General features: G+C 39.3%; 1 protein-coding gene across 3 annotated transcripts in view; it reads right to left on the reverse strand.

The window, feature by feature from the left end:
* lingo2 (leucine rich repeat and Ig domain containing 2) overlaps nt 1-22,451 on the reverse strand; it is a 194,604-nt gene that overhangs the window by 26,187 nt on the left and 145,966 nt on the right. Inside the window, exon 5 of one of the 3 annotated variants that reach the window (XR_005693004.1) lies at nt 14,028-19,963. The exons of the other annotated variants lie outside the window; for them this stretch is intronic. The gene's annotated coding sequence lies outside the window, so the exon portion shown is untranslated. Of the gene's footprint in view, nt 1-14,027; nt 19,964-22,451 lie in introns of those variants that run through there. 3 annotated transcript variants of the gene reach the window in all.

A 22,451-nucleotide genomic window follows, 5' to 3' on the forward strand; every position in this document is an offset into this window, starting at 1 on the left:
AGATTATATTTTAAAAAATCTATTATATGTAAATAGATGCTATATACATTACAAGTACAACAAAATGTACAGATATTTAAAAATCTAGAAAGAAGCCCTAATGTATGTAAGCCACAATTTGATATAGTCGAACTCAAGAAGAAATAAAAATCCTGCTTTTGTAAAAGTCAACCTATCACTAGGAATCACATAGACAATAGGTTAGTCATTTATTATTTTATAAGCAAAACCCATCTGTCTGTATCACTGTTGTAGAAAACATTACTACTACCGTGTCACAGCTAGTAAAAAAAAAAAAAAAAGATATACCTGCAGGAATATCGAGCTTCTTAGATTGTGAGTACACAAACCTGTTAAATCTGCCCTCTACTCTGCATGTGGCTGCAAAGTGACTAGCACAGAGGCAGATGGGATATTTATGGGATGTTTAATTTCTTTAAAACCTAAATGTGTTATGTTAAAAAGAACACCGGAAACAGCAAGTTGGTATCTAGTTATGGAAGTCAAACATGGGTTTGCAAAATAAACTCCTATTTGAAAAATTAGGTGATTTCTGTTCTACCTCATTATTCTCATGACTTTACATTTGTCATGATGAATGTGGGCCTATACCCAACACTAGCAAATACAGAAAATTTAAGGCATCCTGTAGAGACCCAGCACGGATGTGAGGCCGAGTAAGAAAGAGGGGATACACATTTATGAAGAGAAGGAAGGCTGAAACCAGTCCAGTGTACTTAAATGGGTGATAGAAAAGACATTGTTCATATGTATCATAGGGGTATCATAGAGACAGGCATTAAGGTTAAGGTAGAGAGAAAGAAGGTAGAACCCAATTAATTGAGAAGATGCTGAACTGCCCATTGACTTGCTATGTCACCCTTTGAGCCATGGATGTGTTTACATGGACGCAAACATTCAGGTTACTTTTTGTTTAAAAAACAGTTTTGGCCACTTTAGTGTATCAGTGATATATAGCTGTGTATTATTAAATATTACATATGGTGACATGTTTTGGTTTAAATATAGATGGAAAACAACATTTGAAATATGGACCTTGGTTCACGTCCAGTCTTCCCTTACTCTTTTACTTTGCAAAGGATGTGTCTGTGAGACACTTATTTTTATGTAGACCGATCAGCAAAAATATTTACTGTTGTAAATATTTGCCGTGTTACTTTGTTTTTAAATCTTGGGCTTCAATGCACTTTGATTTCCCATCAGTCCACCAGAGCATACCCAAAAAACATCAAAATAGATGCAGCACATTTTACAGTTTAAAAGAAAAATACTTTCACAGGTCTAAGCAGTCTCATGCATATTTGTAATTTAGTTAACTCACAAATGAAAAAAATATGTGCATAAGGACAGTTTCCCTGTAATGGATTTATTAGGAATAAAACCTACAAATGAAAGTTTTTTCCATTGCTAATGAAATTCATATTTATCTTTTATCAGCTCCCAAAAGTGAGGCTTACAGATGTTCGCTAGTGATTATATAAATGCTGTTAAGGGAAACTTCATTTTCATCTCTATTACCTGCAACATCTGATATAAATCAGCCATAAATCAATATTTCCTTTATTCATAATATTGGCCTGTGTATGCACAAACACAGCCAGAAATTTGAAAAACTTGGGGTGCAGCATGAATTGAAGCAAAAAATTCTTCACTGCACTGCCTTTAGCCCCCTTCTACGCACACTTTGCAATGCTGCTGCTTAGTTGTCATGTCTCACACAGTCAGATTCAACAATGCATTGCTGCATGCCTAACTGTCACTTCCAGGTGGATGTTTCCCACAAGCTGGAGGAAAGAAAAAAAAATACATTTCTCCTCCATGACATCCTGTCCCCTATGAGATATAACACCTCCTTCCATCTCCAAAAAAAAGAAAGAAATCTAATTTTCAAAAGCTACCTGTCCGACAACACAGTGGCCACTGTTCAGACCTGTAGATTTGCTCTCAGCAGTCATTGGATCACACCTTCCATCATCATCATCTTCTGCTCCAAGCCCTTGTTCTCGCTCCTCGAGGCAAGACCACTTTGACAATCTCGTTCTTTGCCTTTTTTTCATCGACCTCTTGACCATTACAACGATCTGTAATGGTCCAAAAGAGGAATGCCTCTCTCTGTATTTCTGTACTGGAACAAACAAGAAACCTATCATTGGATCCAAAGTGTATCCTTGCAGTAAAGTGTTTAACCACATGAGCAAAGTCCTGAGCAAACCACGTCATTCTCAGATTGGCCAAACTCTAAATCTGAAACGTGGACGACTGTTACCTTTTGCCCATAATAGTGTGGGAATAATAACACATTGCAATATAAACTGTGATAAAATGAACCTCAATTTGCTGGTCTTGGTGGCCCTGCTGAATGTGATTCCATCAGCTGTGGCAGGGAACATTGTGCAGTATTCACTCCTACAGATAAGATTAGCTCGGCAGTGAAAGATGCACTCATCCACCCGCGACCCTTCTCTGGAAATGTCACTGTGACACAAGAGAAACTCAAAAACCTTAAAATGTTAAGGAGTTCTTTTGTGAAAGCTTGTCCCAAAAAGCTCTCTTCATTACTCTGTAGCAGTCAGAAAATTCAAAGCGTGCATGGTGTTTTTCCACATTCAGGTGAAGTCAGTAAATGAACTAATGCTCAGCTAGTAAGACGAGACCTCATGATTATTAGAATGGTACAATCAGCTCTGACGAGAGAGACTTCATATCCTTGACATGATGTAAACAAACAATAAACATCAACTGGGAGTAGATACTGACATGAGCTTAATTCTTTACATCAAAAATGCAAAGGAACTTCTTGCTATCGCACAGTCAGTGTAATACAAGTGGGACTTATGATATTGATGCAGTTTAATTTGTCACAATAATTAAATGTAACTTGTGGATTGCATGCATGGTATTGTGATTAAAAGCAAAAGACTTCAATATATATTTGACTGAGACATCGTTTTCCTTGTTCACCTAGTATGAAGCAGAAGTATAATAAAGCTGTTTCCACATGGTAGGATTTGTAAAGAATTTATTCGTAAATCAGGGTGGAAAATAAGTATTTGGTCAATAACAAAAATACAACTCAATACTTTGTAACATAACCTTTGTTGGCAATAACAGAGGTCAAACGTTTACTATAGGTCTTTACCAGGTTTGCACACACAGTAGCTGGTATTTTGGCCCATTCCTCCATGCAGATCTTCTCGAGAGCAGTGATGTTTTGGGGCTGTCGCCGAGCAACACGGACTTTCAACTCCCGCCACAGATTTTCTATGGGGTTGAGGTCTGGAGACTGGCTAGGCCACTCCAGGACTTTCAAATGCTTCTTACGGAGCCACTCCTTTGTTGCCCGGGCGGTGTGTTTTGGATCATTGTCATGTTGGAAGACCCAGCCTCGTTTCATCTTCAAAGTTCTCACTGATGGAAGGAGGTTTTGGCTCAAAATCTCACGATACATGGCCCCATTCATTCTGTCCTTAACACGGATCAGTCGTCCTGTCCCCTTGGCAGAAAAACAGCCCCATAGCATGATGTTTCCACCCCCATGCTTCACAGTAGGTATGGTGTTCTTGGGATGCAACTCAGTATTCTTCTTCCTCCAAACACGACGAGTTGAGTTTATACCAAAAAGTTCTACTTTGGTTTCATCTGACCACATGACATTCTCCCAATCCTCTGCTGTATCATCCATGTGCTCTCTGGCAAACTTCAGACGGGCCTGGACATGCACTGGCTTCAGCAGCGGAACACGTCTGGCACTGCGGGATTTGATTCCCTGCCGTTGTAGTGTGTTACTGATGGTGACCTTTGTTACTTTGGTCCCAGCTCTCTGCAGGTCATTCACCAGGTCCCCCCATGTGGTTCTGGGATCTTTGCTCACCGTTCTCATGATCATTTTGACCCCACGGGATGAGATCTTGCGTGGAGCCCCAGATCGAGGGAGATTATCAGTGGTCTTGTATGTCTTCCATTTTCTGATGATTGCTCCCACAGTTGATTTTTTCACACCAAGCTGCTTGCCTATTGTAGATTCACTCTTCCCAGTCTGGTGCAGGTCTACAATGCTTTTCCTGGTGTCCTTCGAAAGCTCTTTGGTCTTGGCCATGGCGGAGTTTGGAGTCTGACTGTTTGAGGCTGTGGACAGGTGTCTTTTATACAGATGATGAGTTCAAACAGGTGCCATTCATACAGGTAACGAGTGGGGGACAGAAAAGCTTCTTACAGAAGACGTTACAGGTCTGTGAGAGCCAGAGATTTTCCTTGTTTGAGGTGACCAAATACTTATTTTCCACCCTAATTTACGAATAAATTCTTTACAAATCCTACCATGTGAATTCATGGATTTTTTTTTCACATTCTGTCTCTCACAGTTGAAGTGTACCTCTGGTGCAAATTACTGACCTCTGTCATCATTTTAAGTGGGGGAACTTGCACAATCGGTGGCTGACTAAATACTTTTTTGCCCCACTGTATATTTGACTGAGACATCGTTTTCCTTGTTCACCTATGTATGAAGCAGATATAAATATAGCTGTTTCTACTCTCGCTCACATACAAAACATTAACGATGAAGCTAAGCTCCAGGAGATGCTTTTGAAAGGTGTCTCCTGTTTCATACATGCAACTTATAATTTTTCTGCTTAGTTTACTGCACCAGTAATTTTAATTATAATTATAACAATTATGAAGAGATACTGAAGAAATTACAACATTGATGATGCACACATGATAAATCCGTTTATAATATTCCTTGACTTTTTCCTATTAGTGAGTGCTGTGCTTTCTCATTAAATCAGCAAGTCTGTTTCATTTAGGGTTTTATGACTGACTTTAGAGGCACAACAAAACAACTAAATATTTCCAGCTGAGATACGAAAATATGAAAACATCAGGTTCAGGTACTGTTAGCACTCAGTGGCATTTGTGTGATTAGCAGACGTTGAAATTATCGACTCTGCCCACTGCCTGAGAGCTGCACCCTGCCTTAAAGATCTTTCCCATTCAATTTAACGGCATGTTGCTCTTGTCCTCTTTAACTATTTGGCTGTGCCGTTGTGAGGCAGTGCATCATTCCTGCTTTCTCATTGGTCAGGACGCTCTACAGTCCTAGCTGAAGATGGGTAACCATTACCTCCTACCCAACTCTGCCGCTTCACTTAACTCAGATTTAATTAACTCCAACCAGCCTTACTCCCAAAGTGATAGCTGCAGAGGACTGTCCATTGGGGATTTTTGATCAAGAAGTGGACAAGAATACAAACTAGGACTTCAAGCTGTAGGAACGCTGAACCACAGCCTGATGATTGTGATGCTATGCCTAGTGGAATGCATACTCAGTTCTATGGACAGAGGCTTTCACATACACACCCAGCCCTTTATTCTGTTAGCATCCCCATCCGTACTCGTCTCAGATCCGACTCTGATATTTCACTCCTGTGCTTAATTAGGCCCCACAGTTAAACAATGCTCTCAGCCTCCAAGGATCTACTTTACCAGCACAAAGGAAGAGAACAGAAGGGGAGAGGGGAGGAAATTCATATTCATTTCACATAAAACTATCAGGGAAAAAAAACTTAAAAAAGACCCCTGTCTTTTCTGCTGACACTCCATAATTCACCCCTGACTGTATGGCACCCCTTGTGGGTGGTAATCAGATGACAAACAACACTTGCACAGACTGGGGTTGATAATACATGTAATGTGTTTGACATAGCCGTGTGGTCTAATGCTCTATTTAAAAGCATACAAGAATGTCTTTATTTAAAATGACTCTGTGCGTATGTTCTAGCCTACATTCTTCCTGGATACCAAGTGATCCATGAGGACTCCTCCACAACAGTGTCAGCAGCACTTGACAAATGTGCTAGCCCTGCAAAATGCTTGTACAAGCACAAACATATCTGGACTATTTATCTTCCTGCTGGAAAATTTATCAGAATATGAAAGCATATCAACCGCATCCATTTTGTTTGCAATCAAATCTGACAATAACAGGCAGACATTGGGAAGATGATAGATGGCAAATTGTAGAAGAAAACAGAAAATGGCAATTTCACACTAAAATTATTTAATGTTTAATATCCGGTTGGTTTCCTTCCAGCTATTCACATTTCAGTTGTGAAGAAGCAATTCTGAAGTTTGATGTCCCATGAAACAACTGTGGTCAGAGATACATCACTGACTCAACCTCAGTGTAAAATGTTTTGCCCCATGGATGGATCACCTTTCTTTAGCTTGGAAATTTATCAACTGTACCATGCAAACAAATAAACTCTTCTCTGGCATTTGATGAATGGACAACTGTAAATGTTTACTGGGAGTTTACTGAAAGTGCTTTCTAGCTTCTTCTTCTCCATGAAATGTGAGTGTGTCTGTGTTCCCAGGTGGACATGTCCTAGTGGTGACCTACTACCCAGCTTGTACTGCTTGCCTGAATAAGTCCTAACGCGCTGAGCATAAATATTCTGAGGTAAAATGTTGTGTTTGATCCTCTTATTTCAAACGAAATAGAGATTAATTTTATTAAAAATTAAATGTACTACTAATTTTTTTGTGGTCTGTTTCACAACAGGGGCTGTTGTTGGTAAAGATGTAAAGTAATTTTTCAACATGTAGGGAACAAAAAAAATTTGCTTTCCATAACCAAGTGGCTGGCATAGTATACGGAAACATCTTTGCCAACTATGGCCTGGAGTCCCGAGGTCAAAAATGGGTTAATGTCCCTCGGATGGTTGAGAATGACCAAACTAAGATCGTGTTGGACTTCTAGATATAGTGGTGGTGGACAATCAGAGGAAGAAGGCTGAAGTGGCAGATATAGCTATACCAACTGATAGCAACATAAGGAAGAAAGAACATGAGAAGCTAGAAAAATACCAAGGGCTTAGAGGGGAGTTAGATGAAATCTGAAAGGTGAAAGGAACTGTTGTCCCCATTGTAATCAGAGTACTTTGGGCAGTGACCCCCAAACTGGGTGGGTGGCTCCAGCAGATCCCAGACATCTGATATATCTGTCTAGGAGAGCGCAGTTCTAGGAACAGTGGAGATACTGCATAGGACCTTCAAGTTCCCAGGCCTCTGGTAGGGGACCCAAGCTTAATGAACAAAGACTTTTTTTTAAGTAACATGGCATGGTCATTGGTACTAGATGGTCTGGGCTGGGTATTTCAGAAACTGCTGATCTACTGGGATTTTATCACAGAAGGTTTTTTTAAGGTTTACAGAGAATGGGCCAAGAAAGAGAAAATATCCAGTGAATGGTAATTCTCTGGGTGAAACTGCTATGATGATACCAGTCCGAAGAGAATGCCAGACTGCTTCAAGCTGATAGGAAGGCATCGCAACTCAGATAACCACTTATTACAACCAAGTTATGTTGTGCATCTCTGAATCCACAGCATGTCAAACCTTGTACCTGGGATACAGCAGCAGAAGGCACTGAACGACACTCCCATGACCTAAGAACAGGAAACGCTATGATTTCACAGACTCACCAAAGTAGAATAGAAGACTGGACAATACAAAAATTGGTGTCTCAATTTCTACATTTAGATGGTAGGGACAGAAGTTGGTGTAATTAACATGAAAGCATGGATTCATTCTGCCATGCTGCAGCAGTTCAAGCTCCTGGTGGTGTAATGGTGATTTGGGGGATATTTTTATAGCACAACTTTGTTTGCCTTTGTACCAGTTGATCGTTTTAACACCACAGCGCCACACATATTGTTGGTGATCCTTTCCATTCTGTTCCGTTCCGTTCCTTTTTTTTTTTTTTTGCTGCTGTTACAACCAAATTTCTCATTGTGGGGCAATTAAAGGATTATTCTATTCTATTCTATTCTATTTATGACCACCGTGTACCCATCTCTTGATGGTTGGTTCCAGCAGGATAACAAGCTATTTCACAAAGCCCACATCATCACGTGCAGCCAGTAGATCTGCAGAAACTGCATAATGTTGTCATGTCAGTATGGACCAAAATTTCTGTAGAACTGAATGTATGCCGTGAAGAATTAAGACAGTTCTGAAGGCAAAAGATGGTTAAATCCAGCACCAGTAAGGTGTAACTAATGAAGTGTCCAGTGAATATGTTTTTTAAAATTCACCTTTACCAGAGTAAATTGCGTGAGTAGCCATTATCCAACTTGATAATTATGATTCATTACTTCACAGTTCTGCAAATTATGTTCAATCTCACTTTGACACTAACTACGGTCCCTCTAATGCCCTTACCACAGAGCTGATTCTTGAGTGACAAAAGCAACAGGATTCCTAACTGTGCTGTTCTAACACTTACTGTCACTGTATCACTGTACTGTATAGAGTCAGTGGCACATTTTTCACTCTGTCTGTTCTCAGTGAACAGCTTGAAGCCTTGCTGAGCACATTAATCCTCTGGGATGGGGCCCTTTAGAATCATTTATTCACAGTCAGAGGTAAAGTACAGAGAAGTCAAAGGTTAGTATTCGGTCACCCCAAGCCTGGAGCATTTCCATCTGGGTGTTAGACCAAAAAGACTGAGGCACATATTGTCAGGAGTAGCACTTTTTGCAAACTTGTGGTCACTGGTATCTCAAGCAACGCTGCTGAAGTTGGATTAGCATGTCCCATGTGTTGTTCAGTACTTGCAGCAACTTGAGCAGACAAAATGGCATAGAAGGACATTTATGCAATTATATTAAAAACTTAAATGCATTACTCCAGCAACTATCTCTAGCAGCCTGTGCATGAGTCATTACAGTAAACATCAAAAGCCTTCAGCAAGAAATTCCATACGCAAGCAATTATATTTGTTCTTAGGGTCAAACACTGTAGTACACAATAACTCTAAGGCTAAACTCTCTCTGAGTATTCATTGCCAGGAAGCATCCTATTCATAAGCGGGGAAACAATAACAGCATGACAGAGTAGCAGAATATTTAAATAGCCTGAAGAAGAAGTCGTATGATTTCACATAATTACTATTCATGGATGTGTACTCAATATGGGAACAATATTGAGTTTTTCTCTACAAAGACTGGGTTTTCAGCAGCACAAATTCATTCTATAATGAATGTGGTCTACTCACGTATATACCAAACCTTTCTCAACTAATTTGTAGAGTAAATCACGTGTTTCAAATTATTTATATATAGAAATAACGTTTCGTTTTGTCACATGCATAAAACTTATCTGGACTTCCATCTTTGAGAAACATCCAGATTTTTTCAATGTATACATGTATTTTCCAATTTAAAAAATACAAGGAAAGACATTAACTTAAGGTTTACAGATCCTATTTACACCTCCTGTCATTTTGTGGGATTTTTTGGTACTTTGTTGTCTAAATTCTTTCACAACATTCTTGTTGAAAACAACAAAAATACTGAGGCTGCTTTCTGTAATGCATCATCACATGTTGTGTCTCCCCCGTCTTTCATTTTGGACATTGTTTCTGCTGTCAGTATAACAACTCATCTTCATGTACTCTCTGTAATTTGCCATTAAAGTTGCCTATGGGCCCATAAAGCAGAAACAATGATTGAAAAAAACAACGCTAACTATGGCTGAGTTCTATCTTGGTCCACAGCAGTGTGCACTGAGGCACATAAAAAGATATGCTTCTTCCTTGAAGTAATTCTGATTGCAACTTGCAATCTCACAAGAATGGCTCTAAATCTATCCCAATTGAATGTGGATGTGCAATTTGTTTACTGCTTTTTCTTATATTTTCTTTTAGAGTTTTTTTTTTCTGTTTTTTGCCTTTTATAGATGAAGAAAAGTAAAAGGTGGGAGAGGCAATTTACGTGATTCTTGGTTTGGATTTAAATTCAGACTGACGCACTTAACCATGTAAAAACCCCAAACATTGTGTTCCCACTAAAGATGTGAAATGACATAGAAGGCCTCAAGTGTTACCTAGTGTGGCGGAGGACCATTTCTCAAGTCAGACACTGCCATAAGTTTTCCCACATACATTACTACATTGCTATTTTTATTCCCCGATTCAAGAACGGTATATGAGGAGTGGATGAGGAGCAGGAAGGTATTTGACTGATATATAAAAGGTAAAATAAGAAAAAAGCAAAACAAAACACATGTGTAGGACTATATATTAGAGGGGCTCTCATGTTTGAGTGTCATGATGAGCCGTACACTCCCAAAGCAAAGATAGAGAATTAAAAAGGTTTCCCTGGAGTTGTAATACACTTGAATTGTGCCCTCAACTTTATGAACTAATGCTTTATGTAACACTCCATCACATCTTTATAGAAGGCAGGCCGTCTGGAGAATGCAGACTTGCTCTGAAAAGTTCTTTTCCAAGTGAAAATGGAGCCACATCTCTGTCATCGCATTGCACCTCAGGCAACATCCTCACTCTCCATCTGAGTGCAGTCGAAATCTTAAGTGCTGGAGGACTATTTGAAAACCTTAAAAGCACACATACTTGCCTTTGTCTTGATATTACTTGCTTTACCCTTTTACATAATCATACAACATTCATTCAAGTAGCAAAAAAGTACATTATTTTTACTCGAACCAGATTCTAACCATCAGTTAGGTACGAACCTTTCTGCAAAAGTATCAAAGGCTGATATTTCTAACACAGTTATTACCACAGTGCAACTGTGAGGTGGGTGTGGGTAAGCAAAGATGAATGTACTCATTCAGCACTCCACCCCACCATTCAATTCAGGGGAAGTGTCCTTGTATGTGTAGCCGCTCTTGAAGGATATGCTTGTCTGACTTCTGAAGCTATGCACTGAAGGAAGAGGCAGCAAGCAGACAATCACAGAGGAGCTGAGTGCGTCCATTAAGGCTGTCAGTTAGCATGGGCCTTGATTAATTGCATACTGCATAGTTGCAAATTAAGGTAGATCTCAACCCCAACCCCCCCAAATAATTAGGTAAGAACAGATTGCCAGAGAGAGGAGGGTGAATACTGGGTGCCTGATGTCACTCACTCTTTCACTCATGTAATAAAAGCTCTTACTCTGTGTTAAGCATGGGCAATAATTGTGTGTAAGGGTGTGGCTTGTGTGAGTGACTGAGGGTGTAATAATAATGCTGATGGTGAATGCATTTATATCTGCCCTCTATGAACTGTGTGTGTGAATAGCGTAGGGTATGTGCATGGAATGTCTATACTCTGCTTGAATATACATACATTTTCTACTGAATGGGTGAAAAAGTAATGTTAATATATGTAGAAATACATTGCAGATGACAGTTTTACTTTTTAAGTAACATTACTGGAGCCATGGTTACACATGTATCTTCAATGTGAATTTTATCTTTTGATCATGCTGGGGTGCATTAACTGTCAAATCCCACTGCTGCTTTTAAATCCAGTGCTGATGTAAAATCCAACACAGCCACAACCTGAATTCAACTAACACTGGACTCTGGGGACAGGTGAGCACAATTTTAGCACAATCGAGGCATTCTTGTTCTTGCGTCAGCAAAGCATAGCCCACAGTCATTCCCAACACTCTGCAACAATTCCTCAGTGGTGAAACAACCCCACCAGCTATGGCCTTGATCTCATAGCAACGATCTTTTCTCTCACTTCAGTGATACTAAAAAGTGTGGCTCTCTGTACCAATCCACTGCTAATATACAGTGCCGTGAAAAAAATATTTGCCCCCTTAGTTTCTTTTGGATATTAGTCATATAAATAATGATTGCACTTATTAAGGGGGGAAAACTGCCTGGTCCTGTGTGGAAAAAGTAATTGCCTCACTTGTTAAATCATGAATTCATTGACATCTATCAGTCTGAAAAGGGCTGTGAAACCATTCCCAAGGTTTTAGGACTTCAGCATCCATGGTGGGAGCCATTGCCAATAAATGGAGAAAACTATGAACAATGGTGAACCTTTCCAGGAGTGGTTGGCAATTTACCTAGGAGATTACAAAAGCACCCAGAACAGTATCTAATGAACCACAGGCTTCCCTTGCCTCAGCTAAGATCAGTGTCTGGCACCCCAACCACCCCACCCCCCAAAAAACAAATAACAAAAAAAAAAAAGAAAAACAACCCCATTTTGATCATCCCCAAGTCTTTTTGGAAAATATTCTGTGGACTAATGAGACAAAAGTGCTTGTCCTCATCCCCCAGAAAACACACAAAAAACCCATGCCAACAGTCACACGTGATGCTGGGGTGGCAGTGTGATGATCTGCTATTACTATTGCTGCTTCAGGACCTGGAGGACTTGTTGTAATTGATGGAACCAATGAACTGTGCTCTCTACCAGAAAATCCTGAAGGAGAATGTCGAGCAATCAGTTTGTGCCCTGAAGCTCAAGTGCACTTGGGTTATGAAGCAGAACAATGACCAAAAACACACCAGCAACTCCACCTCCTAACTCCAAAAACTTCTAACCCAAAATGAAGGTTTGGGAGTGACCTTGTCAATGTCCGGACTATTATCTCATGTGAGATGCTTTGGCGTGACTTTAAACATGCTGATCATACTTAAACACTCCAGTCTGACTAAATTAAAACCATTCTGAAAAGAAGGTTGAGTGAAAATTTGCAGCTGTTGCTGCCAACGGTGACACAAACCGTCATTAGGTTTAGGGTACAAGTACTTTTTCCACACAGGCCCAAGTAGGTTTAGCTATTTTCCCCCTTAATGAATGAAATCATCATTTAAAAACTGCATTTTGTGTTTACTCAGGTTATCTTTGACTATGGGTGATCGTGGCTCAAGAGTTGGGAGTTCGCCTTGTAATCGGAAGGTTGCCGGTTCGAGCCCCGGCTCGGTCAGTCTCGGTCGTTGTGTCCTTGGGCAAGACACTTCACCCGTTGCCTACTGGTGGTGGTCAGAGGGCCCGGTGGCGCCAGTGTCCAGCAGCCTCGCCTCTGTCAGTGCGCCCCAGTGTGGCTGTGGCTACAATGTAGCTGCCATCACCAGTGTGTGAATGAATGAGTGGATGACTGGATATGTAAAGTGCTTTGGAGTCCTTAGGGACTAGTAAAGCGCTATATAAATACAGGCCATTTACCATTAAATTTTGTTTGATGTTCCGTAACAGTTAAATGTGACAAATATGCAAAAAACAAAGAAATCAAGAACAGGGCAAATACTTTTCACGACACTGTACATCTGACACTGTCTGCCATATTTTAAGTCTTGTCCATCCAATGTAACTAATTTGTTTCAGTTTTAATCAGTGCAGCTGTCTTCACTTGCCCCAAAATGACTCATGCTTCATTTGCATTCATATTTAACTTCAACCTGAGTCATGCTTCAGCCTTCAAATTTTTCTTCAGGTTTTTGGCTGTGCATAAAGTACATACACTGTACTGGGATTTGAGCATGCATAAAAGTTTAAAAGGGAAGTTTAAAAACAAAAGTACTACGGATGAGCTGATCTGATGCGCTGAAGTTTTGTGTTATAGCTGATGAAGCTACTTAATCGATACTACACTAAATAACACTGTATTTTATTCCAATATTAAAAATACACAGGATGCACAGGATAAATGGTTGAGAGAATATTTTACATTTGTTGTACGTGTTTTTCTTCGTTATGTCGTATCATTCTGACTGGGTGAGTTGACAGTATTGTAAATGCATATAAGTGATTCTTATCCTACTGATCTCAGCTGGTATGTATGTCAGTACCTATTCATTTAGGCTGCACAGCTATAAAACTACACACCAAGGTGAAAACCAAGGCTAAGTGCACAACATGTAGCATTTGGACTGAAATGGTAAACAGAAAGCACTAGTAAGGGTGTGCTGTGTGAGGACCAATCAGTGAAGGGACCCATGGGAAGATGTTTTTTTTTAATGTGTTGATCCTGCAGGGAAGGATATTGAGTCTTCCCCCAGCTGGACAGGGTTTAATCTTCTTACAGGCCATTTGTGTGGATTCCATTTAAAATGGTCTCTCCCTTTACAAAGAGGCCTTTTCTTTAACTGTTGATCAGGCTGCTTACTTATACACTCCCATGGGGTTAGTGTTTCCACACACACACACACACATACTTTGTATGTGTGAATTTATGTCCTCTGTATCTGTATCCTCTCCACATTGCTTTTGATAAGGGTCAGCATCTCAGAATAGTAGTGGTAATTAACCTTAACACCCACAGACCCATTTAATCTCTGTTCCGAGTGCATCATTTTCTATCTGCCCACACGCCCTGGGTGACTTGTAATTTTGAACAATAAAGCAAAAGAGTTTATGTACTATAATCGAGTTCTGTCAAAATAAATGTCAAGATTCTTGTTTTACTCTTATTAGGTTACTGAATACTGAAGTGACCATCCTGCACATACACCAATTCTTCAGCAAAACAGTGTTTTCATGAAATGTTAGCAACGTCTCATCTCGTCATTGCTGGATGCCAATTGCACACTGGCAGCAACAAGTCTAACTCGCCAACAACTGATGTATGGTCACGGAGAAACAGAAAATTCTGCAGCAAGATAAGCTCTAGAATGATAAAGTCTCATTATATTTGCCTAGGCCCCAGTCAGCTAGTTCAGAGGGGCAAAGAGTCGACAACCTCTGCTTTCACCGTCCTCTTCCTTAAGAGGCTCCATAGGGAAATGTTTTGAAAATAGTCTGCTCTGATATTGCCCAGCGGTGATCAGAGAGAGACAAAAGGGTCAAAGTCTCACAGAGTCTTGAGACAAAGCTGCTCACAGCACTCACAGCCGTCTTTAGGGAAGAGATAATCGATAAAAGTAAATAGGGCATGTTGTGCCAATTTATAGACATAAATCCTTCAATAGTTTGGAGGACAAATTCGGATTAGATAGGCCTGACCATGCAAGATTAAAGTGCAACATAGACTGTCTACTTTCTAGGCATATCACATTAAAGGTAAAACCTCCTGATTTTCTTGAGGATTATGTACATGGTTAAGTATTTATATCATAATCAACTTCTTTGGATTGCCTTGAGATTTAAAGGTGCAGTAAGTAATATTTCGAGGTTATTTAATAGAAAAAAAAGAATGTTTACTCATAAAAGTACACTGATGTGTAAGTACGTCTTCCAAGAAATTGATGTGTTTTCACAAATTTAGAATGAATGCACTGAAATACATAAGAGTTTGTTGAAGCCACCATATTGCCCAATCATCTTGAATACAGTGGCTGAGACGGTGATCACTGTTCTGTCTAATTAGGTTTTAAGTATGTGTCTAGAGTTTGGCTACATAATACATCTTATAAGTTACTTATAACTTACTTTAAATTTCACAAGTAGCTCATTCAAACTATATGACGATTCAATATTTGTGCAAACATATTTTCATCAACTCTTTAAGTTATCATGTTGTGACAATTTTTTTTGTCCTCCTCCACCGCTGTCTCTCATTTCCACCTCATCCTCTCGAGCCTAATGTTAGGTTTGAGTGCCTTGAAAAAAAAATCAAACTGTGCCTCTGATAAACAGTAATTTTTAAATTATGAGTTTATTTGCAATTTCAATGATGTTAGATCTGCTTTAAAGAAAATTGAATTTTACCGACATCTAGTTGTAATATTTTACACACGTTTACGCCTTTACACTGCTCATTGCCACCATCACAAAGTTGGAATACACCAGTTTGATATGCTAATTTTCACAGATAACTTTATGATTATGAAAATACTAATAACAAGTATTTTATACGATCTTGACCGTGATGTGTTTACCATTTGATATGTAGCTTTATTCGTAAGTAAAAATAAAATAAATTAATTTACCACAGCAACATGAACATTTTCTCTTGCTCCTAATGCAACTGCCTATAACATTTCATAGTAGAGAGGCCTGGCATTGTAGCAAATATTCAGTACTGACAACCCTTAAAAGAACATACTGATAAGAGTCAGACCTGCCACATGTTATGGGTTTTGAATTGGGACTGTCTTCGTCACTCTCCCATGTCTCTTTCCCTTTGTTCCAAAAGAACAAGCTATTTGCTACGCAGCCAGAGCTTAAACATAACTGTCAACAGATCTCAGCATGTGTCTTTCAAACACTGATCAAATGGCTTTTGAGATGTGGATTGCCTGGAAGTGTACATTGTTTTTTGTTAACCAATTTAAACAGTGGGTATGTTACACCTTAGTATAAAATTGGAACTATGAACTTCAAATTATAAAAAAATGAAATTATGCTTATATCTATTGTGCCATAGGTACAGTGCTTGCACAACAGTATGGTGAGAGTTATGCAATGTGACAAAATAAATACAGAAGATATGCCACAAGGGAGCACTATAATAAAAGAACTGCCGGGGAGAGAGGTAGATTATGGCTTAGCCTGAACATACTACAGTAAGATGGTCGTGCTTGGTGTGCACGTATTTGCGTATTTTGTGCACTTGTGTGTGTGTTGTGTTCTGTTTACAGGGCCTTAGCCAACCAAGATGCAGCTTGAATTCTTGTTGCTCGATCAAAGTCCCTGGAGTAATCTCTTATAAGAACAGAGCGGGGACAGGCAGGAGGATGCCCATTTCATTCTGCAGTGTATTAAATCCCTACACTCACAAACCAGTGTACCCCAGTGTGGCAATGCAATTTTGTAGGCTATGTGGATGCAACAAGCAAAGAAAAAGGGCGAAAAAAAGTATTCATAAGACTGATGCTGACACTAAACCAAGACTGGAATGAAGAATAAAGGATGGCAACACGCCTCGGTGATTGGCCAGTGGAGGAACTCCCCTGTGTCCAAGTAGATATGTCTCTCCTTCTCATCATGGCCGGGCAATTTTGTCCCGGTTATAGCTCCTCCATCTTCTCCCAAGCTACTCCTTATATCAGCATTTCAATTTCCTCCCTTGTGCAGGCACTGAGTGCTAACCTACTTCAGACTTTCTCTGAGACCAGAGAGAAAAAGAGAGAGAGAGAGAGGGGGACGGGGAGAGAGCGACAGAGAGCAAAGCTGAGGAGCTGCTGGGTTCTCGCTTCAGTCCTGTTTCCGGTTTCCCCAAGGAGTGTGGATGCAGATTCGAATAGAAAAATGCCCAAAGGTGATGTTGTGGTTAAGATATCTGCCTCATGAACTACATACACCCATGCTCCCAGAAGACTGAACACTGACAGTACTTCCTCTCCTATGTCTCCTCTATTGTCAGAGACTCATTTGCAGCTAAAACTACAGATAGCTAAGAAAAACATTGAAAACTCAGTGTCAAATAAAAATAACGTATTTTTGCTTTAGGCACATGACAGTTAGGCTCTTGCATTATGTTATCTGTCTACTTAAATGATACTAGAACTTTATGAAGTAGATCCCAGTGGTCATATATAATCATTTCCTGAAGTAAATTTCATTACCCTGAAAAATAAAAAGAGCAAACCCAATTTACACATGATCAGATCTATTTGATTTTTATTACCCTTGCTGACACCTGCAATCCCACCTTTTCTGCTGCCTACAAACGCATTTCTTTGTCATTACGTAATACCATTCAAAGCAGAGACTGAGAGAAATGTTCATGACATAGCTAGAGTAAGCCTCCCAAAGGCTCTGAGGGTTAGGGGAACTTTTTCTTTCTTTGCATCTTCATACCCCTAAATGTTAACACGACTAATAGACCAATGATTTTTATATGCATTATTCTTCTCTTCTACAGGATGTGTATCCCTGTTGCTACAACTCTTTCCTTCCCACTTTTCTTTGGTTTCATCTTTTGTTTTTGCAGCCCTGTGAGAATATTTTTGCATCATTCTCTATTTTCAGTTTTCTCTGACTGCTTGCAATGTATCTCTTTTTTTTTTTTCCAATGACCCATTGCTTCCACTTCCACAGTGAAACCTAGGAAATATTATTCTTCCTGTTGCCCAGTAGTAATTAAACATTAAATTAAATTATTTATATATTTAATTATTAAATTAATTAAATATTTCTCCTTCCAAATGTTCCCTCGAAGTTATCCTTAAAAATACTTCTACACAAGCTTGCTGCCTTACAAGCTTGTCCTAAAGGACAACAAATACAACAAGAATGAAGGGGAAAAAAGTTAATTAAATTCTACTTTGAATGTATATCAATAGTGAGGACTTCATCTGTAGTTAGACTATTATTATTCACATTCACTGAGACATTGTACATCTATACTGAATAAAAATATTAACAGATGCGGCAAAAATAGCTGGAATTTTCTGTTAATGTGTTGGGGCCTGTTGAAAATTACCATGTAATTTCTTCACTTCGGTTTTCATTCAGTTACAGGTGTTCCAATGCGGATCTGAATTAAATGAAACTTTCTGGAAGTGCTACTAAAATGTTGCCTACATCTAAGCAAATAGATAAAATCACAATTAGCATTTGAATTTAAGAAGATGCTTGTGTGCACGTTTGTGTGGTACTAAAAAGTACCACAATACAAGATGTTAGCTGGGACCTTGCATTCTGGACCGAACTCCCTCTGAATTTAACCACTAGCCTCCATCACTTTATAAGCGAGATGCAAGGAAGTAAGATGGAAGCTACTTCTCCACATCCACAAAACCATTTGGGACTATGAATGTCCTCATACCTGCTGCTACAGCCTCCAAGAGCTGCCTGACGTGATGTGAAGGTACTCTACCCCTATTCTCAAAGTGGGACACTGCTTCTCCCCAGAGAATGTAAGCTCCTAGCAAGTGCCTGCTTTTTCCCTCAGCTGCAGTGTATCTCAAAGTCTGCCCGACATTTAAAGGATTTGAGCCTTAAACTATCAAAGGGTGGCATGGCTGGGACTGTGGGAAAGCCGTGGCTTCAGCCCTGAGTTTGATCTGGCCTGGGGCGGTACGGGTCAGTATCCCAGATTAGGCCTGCTTTGGGAGACACTGCCCCCATAGAAATTCAGGTATAGCAAATAAGTCCTTCCAGCAGCTTCTTGGCCTAGATAGACAGCTATGGGGCAAGGGCCTGAATTCATTACTGGCTATCAGATGCTTTCTGCTAGTAATATGGTCACTGTGGGTGTAAGCACTTATGCCAGGATTGTAAACTTGATCTCATTTCTGCCTTAAACTTATTTCCACAACTTGAAAATAAATGAGAAATAAATAAACATGTCATGCAAAATACAGAGAACAGACTTCCTTCTACTGAGAAAGCAAAGAATGCGTGGTTCGTTGGTAAGAAGTTTTAATTCTTAGCAATTCATAAAGGTAAAAACAAAACACCTGTGTTGATCATAAAGAAGTGTATATGACAGTAAGATACTAGATAGAAAAAAATATGTAAAAAAATATATATATGTGAGTGAAAAGTCACAACAATATTGTCATCTATCCCTTTAAAGCCAGGTCTCAACCCTGGCTTACATAACATCATGAGAAACAACTCCAACATCCACCTTTCTCTCTAAAACACAGTGGAACATGCTGTAACCTCCCAGATCCAAACGCATAGAATCCTAATGACCTCTCTGAGCTGTACTAGACTGAATCCCACTGAAACTGCACTACAGCACTCTGAGTTACAAGTGAGTCAATCCTTTTCTCTAACTCTAAGCTCCTTACTAGCCTCATCCTTCAGGAATTCAGTGTCTTAGCGCATCATCAAATAGATTTTTACAACTTTAAAACAAGGGGATGTATGTGTGTTGGACTTTTATTTCCAACAGACAAGAATACAACTACAGTATCGTTTCATCTTCTCCTCTTCTGTCAGTTCAACATATTCATACGCTGCAATAGCAACTGAAACCTTGACCTGTATCTAGTTATTCTTGTTTCACACAACAAAAAGAAAAATGTGACATCAAAGCTGTTAGTGATTTATAAAGCCAACCGTGGCACTAATCTCAACAGTCTCCATGGCAACAAAAGACCAACTTTCTACATTTCCAAAAAGTTAAATGTATATATTTGGATCAGAATAACATGATGTATGTATACATACACGCAAAAGCAGCAATAATACTATCAACTAGTCTTGCATCAGATGGGCTGGGATAAGTTCCAGCCCCCTTCCCAAGGATCAGCAGAAGAGAATGAGTGGATGAATGGTAATAACACTTACCTGCACCAAGGAGAGCAGAATAAAAGAAAAAGAAAAAACAAACAAACATTAAAGCCTTTAAAAATATTAACACAACAAATATTAGTAATAGAACAAAATTTGAACTATTCTTTCTTATGTTTTACACGTCAGGGAAAGAGCATAATCAACTTGAATACATAGCGGTCAGAGATAAATACAGATTTCCATTATGACTTATGACACAGTGCAAACAAGTAAAGACTGGCTTAAGGCTTTAACAGTGGAGCCACCCAGCACAGTTCTATATGACAGTGTGATTTAAAGGGTAGTTAACTGCTAATTGGACTTCAGTGACTGCTGATGAACCAACCGATTTATTAGATTAACCCATAAAGAACACTTCAAGAGATTAAACCCTTCTTAAAAAGAAACACAGCAACTAAATATTATTTAAAGCATGCAAATAAGTAGTTTAATGATTTAAAAACTTAAATGGATGTTCAGTGATAGTCTCTACAAAAAGCTTTGGCCAGCAGGTAGTGTATATATCATGTGGATTTACTCTTAACCATTAAAAATATAGATGCTGAGGATCACATTTTACAGCAACCCAGGCCCAGGCAGCTCAGCCAGGCAGCCTGCAACCAATGTGGAGAGAGGAAAGTGAATGGATAGGGTGAAAAATGACACCCCCACACCCGTCCTCATCCATATATCTTTCATAAGGAAGTGTTTTTTGTTTTTTTAAATTAAGCAGACAAAAAGCAGACAGAAACATTGGATGAAGATGTGTGAATGTGTGCATGTGGTGAAGTTTCGCACTGTGATTTGAGGAGGGGGCCTAAGGGTACATCTTTCGCCATCTTACAATGCTGTGATTGCAGCCATTCCCCAACGCTCTGTGAATGGTACTCATGGCCATTGATCAGTAGGTTTTGGTCAGTGGTTGTTGATCAATGGTCATGAGAATTTGCATAATTATGATTAAGGAACTGACCTCCCAGCCCATCGTTCCCTCAGTGGGCTCGTTTCAGTCATTATGTAAATGCGCTGTTTATAAGATTTGGGGAAACCTGCAGTCAGCTGAGACTGAAGAAGTCACTTGGATGAGTGACGAAACGTTTCTCCCACAAAACAATACGTCCAGATGAACAGAATCAACTTTTGGAGTTGCACTGTGATTGTTTTTAAAAATCTGGGCATCCTGCATGGGCTATTGTACTGACGTTAATTCTTAAGGGAAGAGTCATTCATTATTCTTTACTGGCCCTACTGAATTTTCTTAGCTACATTTCCTAGAACTCAGTGACAGGCAAAACACCACAGAACATTACCTTCAAAGGTCATAAAGATAAGCTGGGGTAATTATTTTGTGGGTGTATGAGTGATAAGCACGTTGCATGCGACTCAGGCAAATTCAATCAAACCTATTGTGGATGATCACACAACAATAAAAACAATTAATCAGCAAAGTTACTTTGTATACCTAATGATGAGGCAACAATTATAAATTCCGTACAAACACTGCAGTCTTAATAAGAATGAACAGTACCGGATGTAATTCAATAGATGTGTACATAATTAACCAAAACAAAACAAAAAACAGAACAGTCTTATGCTACCTTTTACCTTTTACTTTTATTTACCTCACAGTCCTCTGAAATATTCACAAAGGTTAATTTGAATTAACAAAACACCCTTATGAGATCAGTTTTTGATTATGCACCAAATTAGTAAATGCTTTTATTTAGTATTTTTCATCAAATAGCTTTCTTCTGATGTGGCTGACTTTATTGGTCTTACCTATAACAACAGCTATTCAATTCATTACTGCACTATCACCAAAACAATAATAATAAATTGATGGCAAGTGGTTTGGACTCCTTTCCCACTAGTAAAACTGCTTTGGCAATAAATTAAATATACAGCACATGTTTAGTTGCTGAGAGTCAAAGCAACTTAATGACTGTGTGATCAGAGAATAGTACTAGGCTGCAGCAATTTCCAGCTATACGGCAGCAGGTCAACTTGCCTTCCGTGAAAAGCCTCTTGTGGTCTGAGAGAGAACCCGACAAAGCGTTAATTACCCGGGCAACACTGGAGAACAAGGTAAAAGGCGTGTTAATGAAATACTAATAAGGTTCCAATTTGAGTTCCTCGGCTTTGCCATCCACTAAAGTGATCTCAAGGACTTCAGTTCTTTCATAGCTGGTCTCTGTTATTTCTAATTACTATCACTCACATGACAGAAGGCAGTTTAGAAATCATTATTTCTGGGGAATGAATCCTTTGTGTGTTGTCCTTTCATGGAGGGCACCCAGACCGGTTTACTGGATGTCAGGATTGAGGGGCAGAGAGAGAGAAGGACTGAGCTAAAGCTAAAGCCTTTAAAACTCCTGAAAAAGAATTGCTTCACTGTCTGCCAGACATTTTACCTCCGCCATTGTCATTGTCAACAGTTGGGGAAGGCAAGAACCTAATTTCTGAGTGCTCAAGAGGGATGATGTTTATGAGTCTAAGTAATGTT

The sequence above is a fragment of the Simochromis diagramma genome, unplaced genomic scaffold (genome assembly GCF_900408965.1).
Source record: "Simochromis diagramma unplaced genomic scaffold, fSimDia1.1 OVJJ01000585.1, whole genome shotgun sequence".
Lineage (NCBI taxonomy): Eukaryota > Metazoa > Chordata > Actinopteri > Cichliformes > Cichlidae > Simochromis > Simochromis diagramma.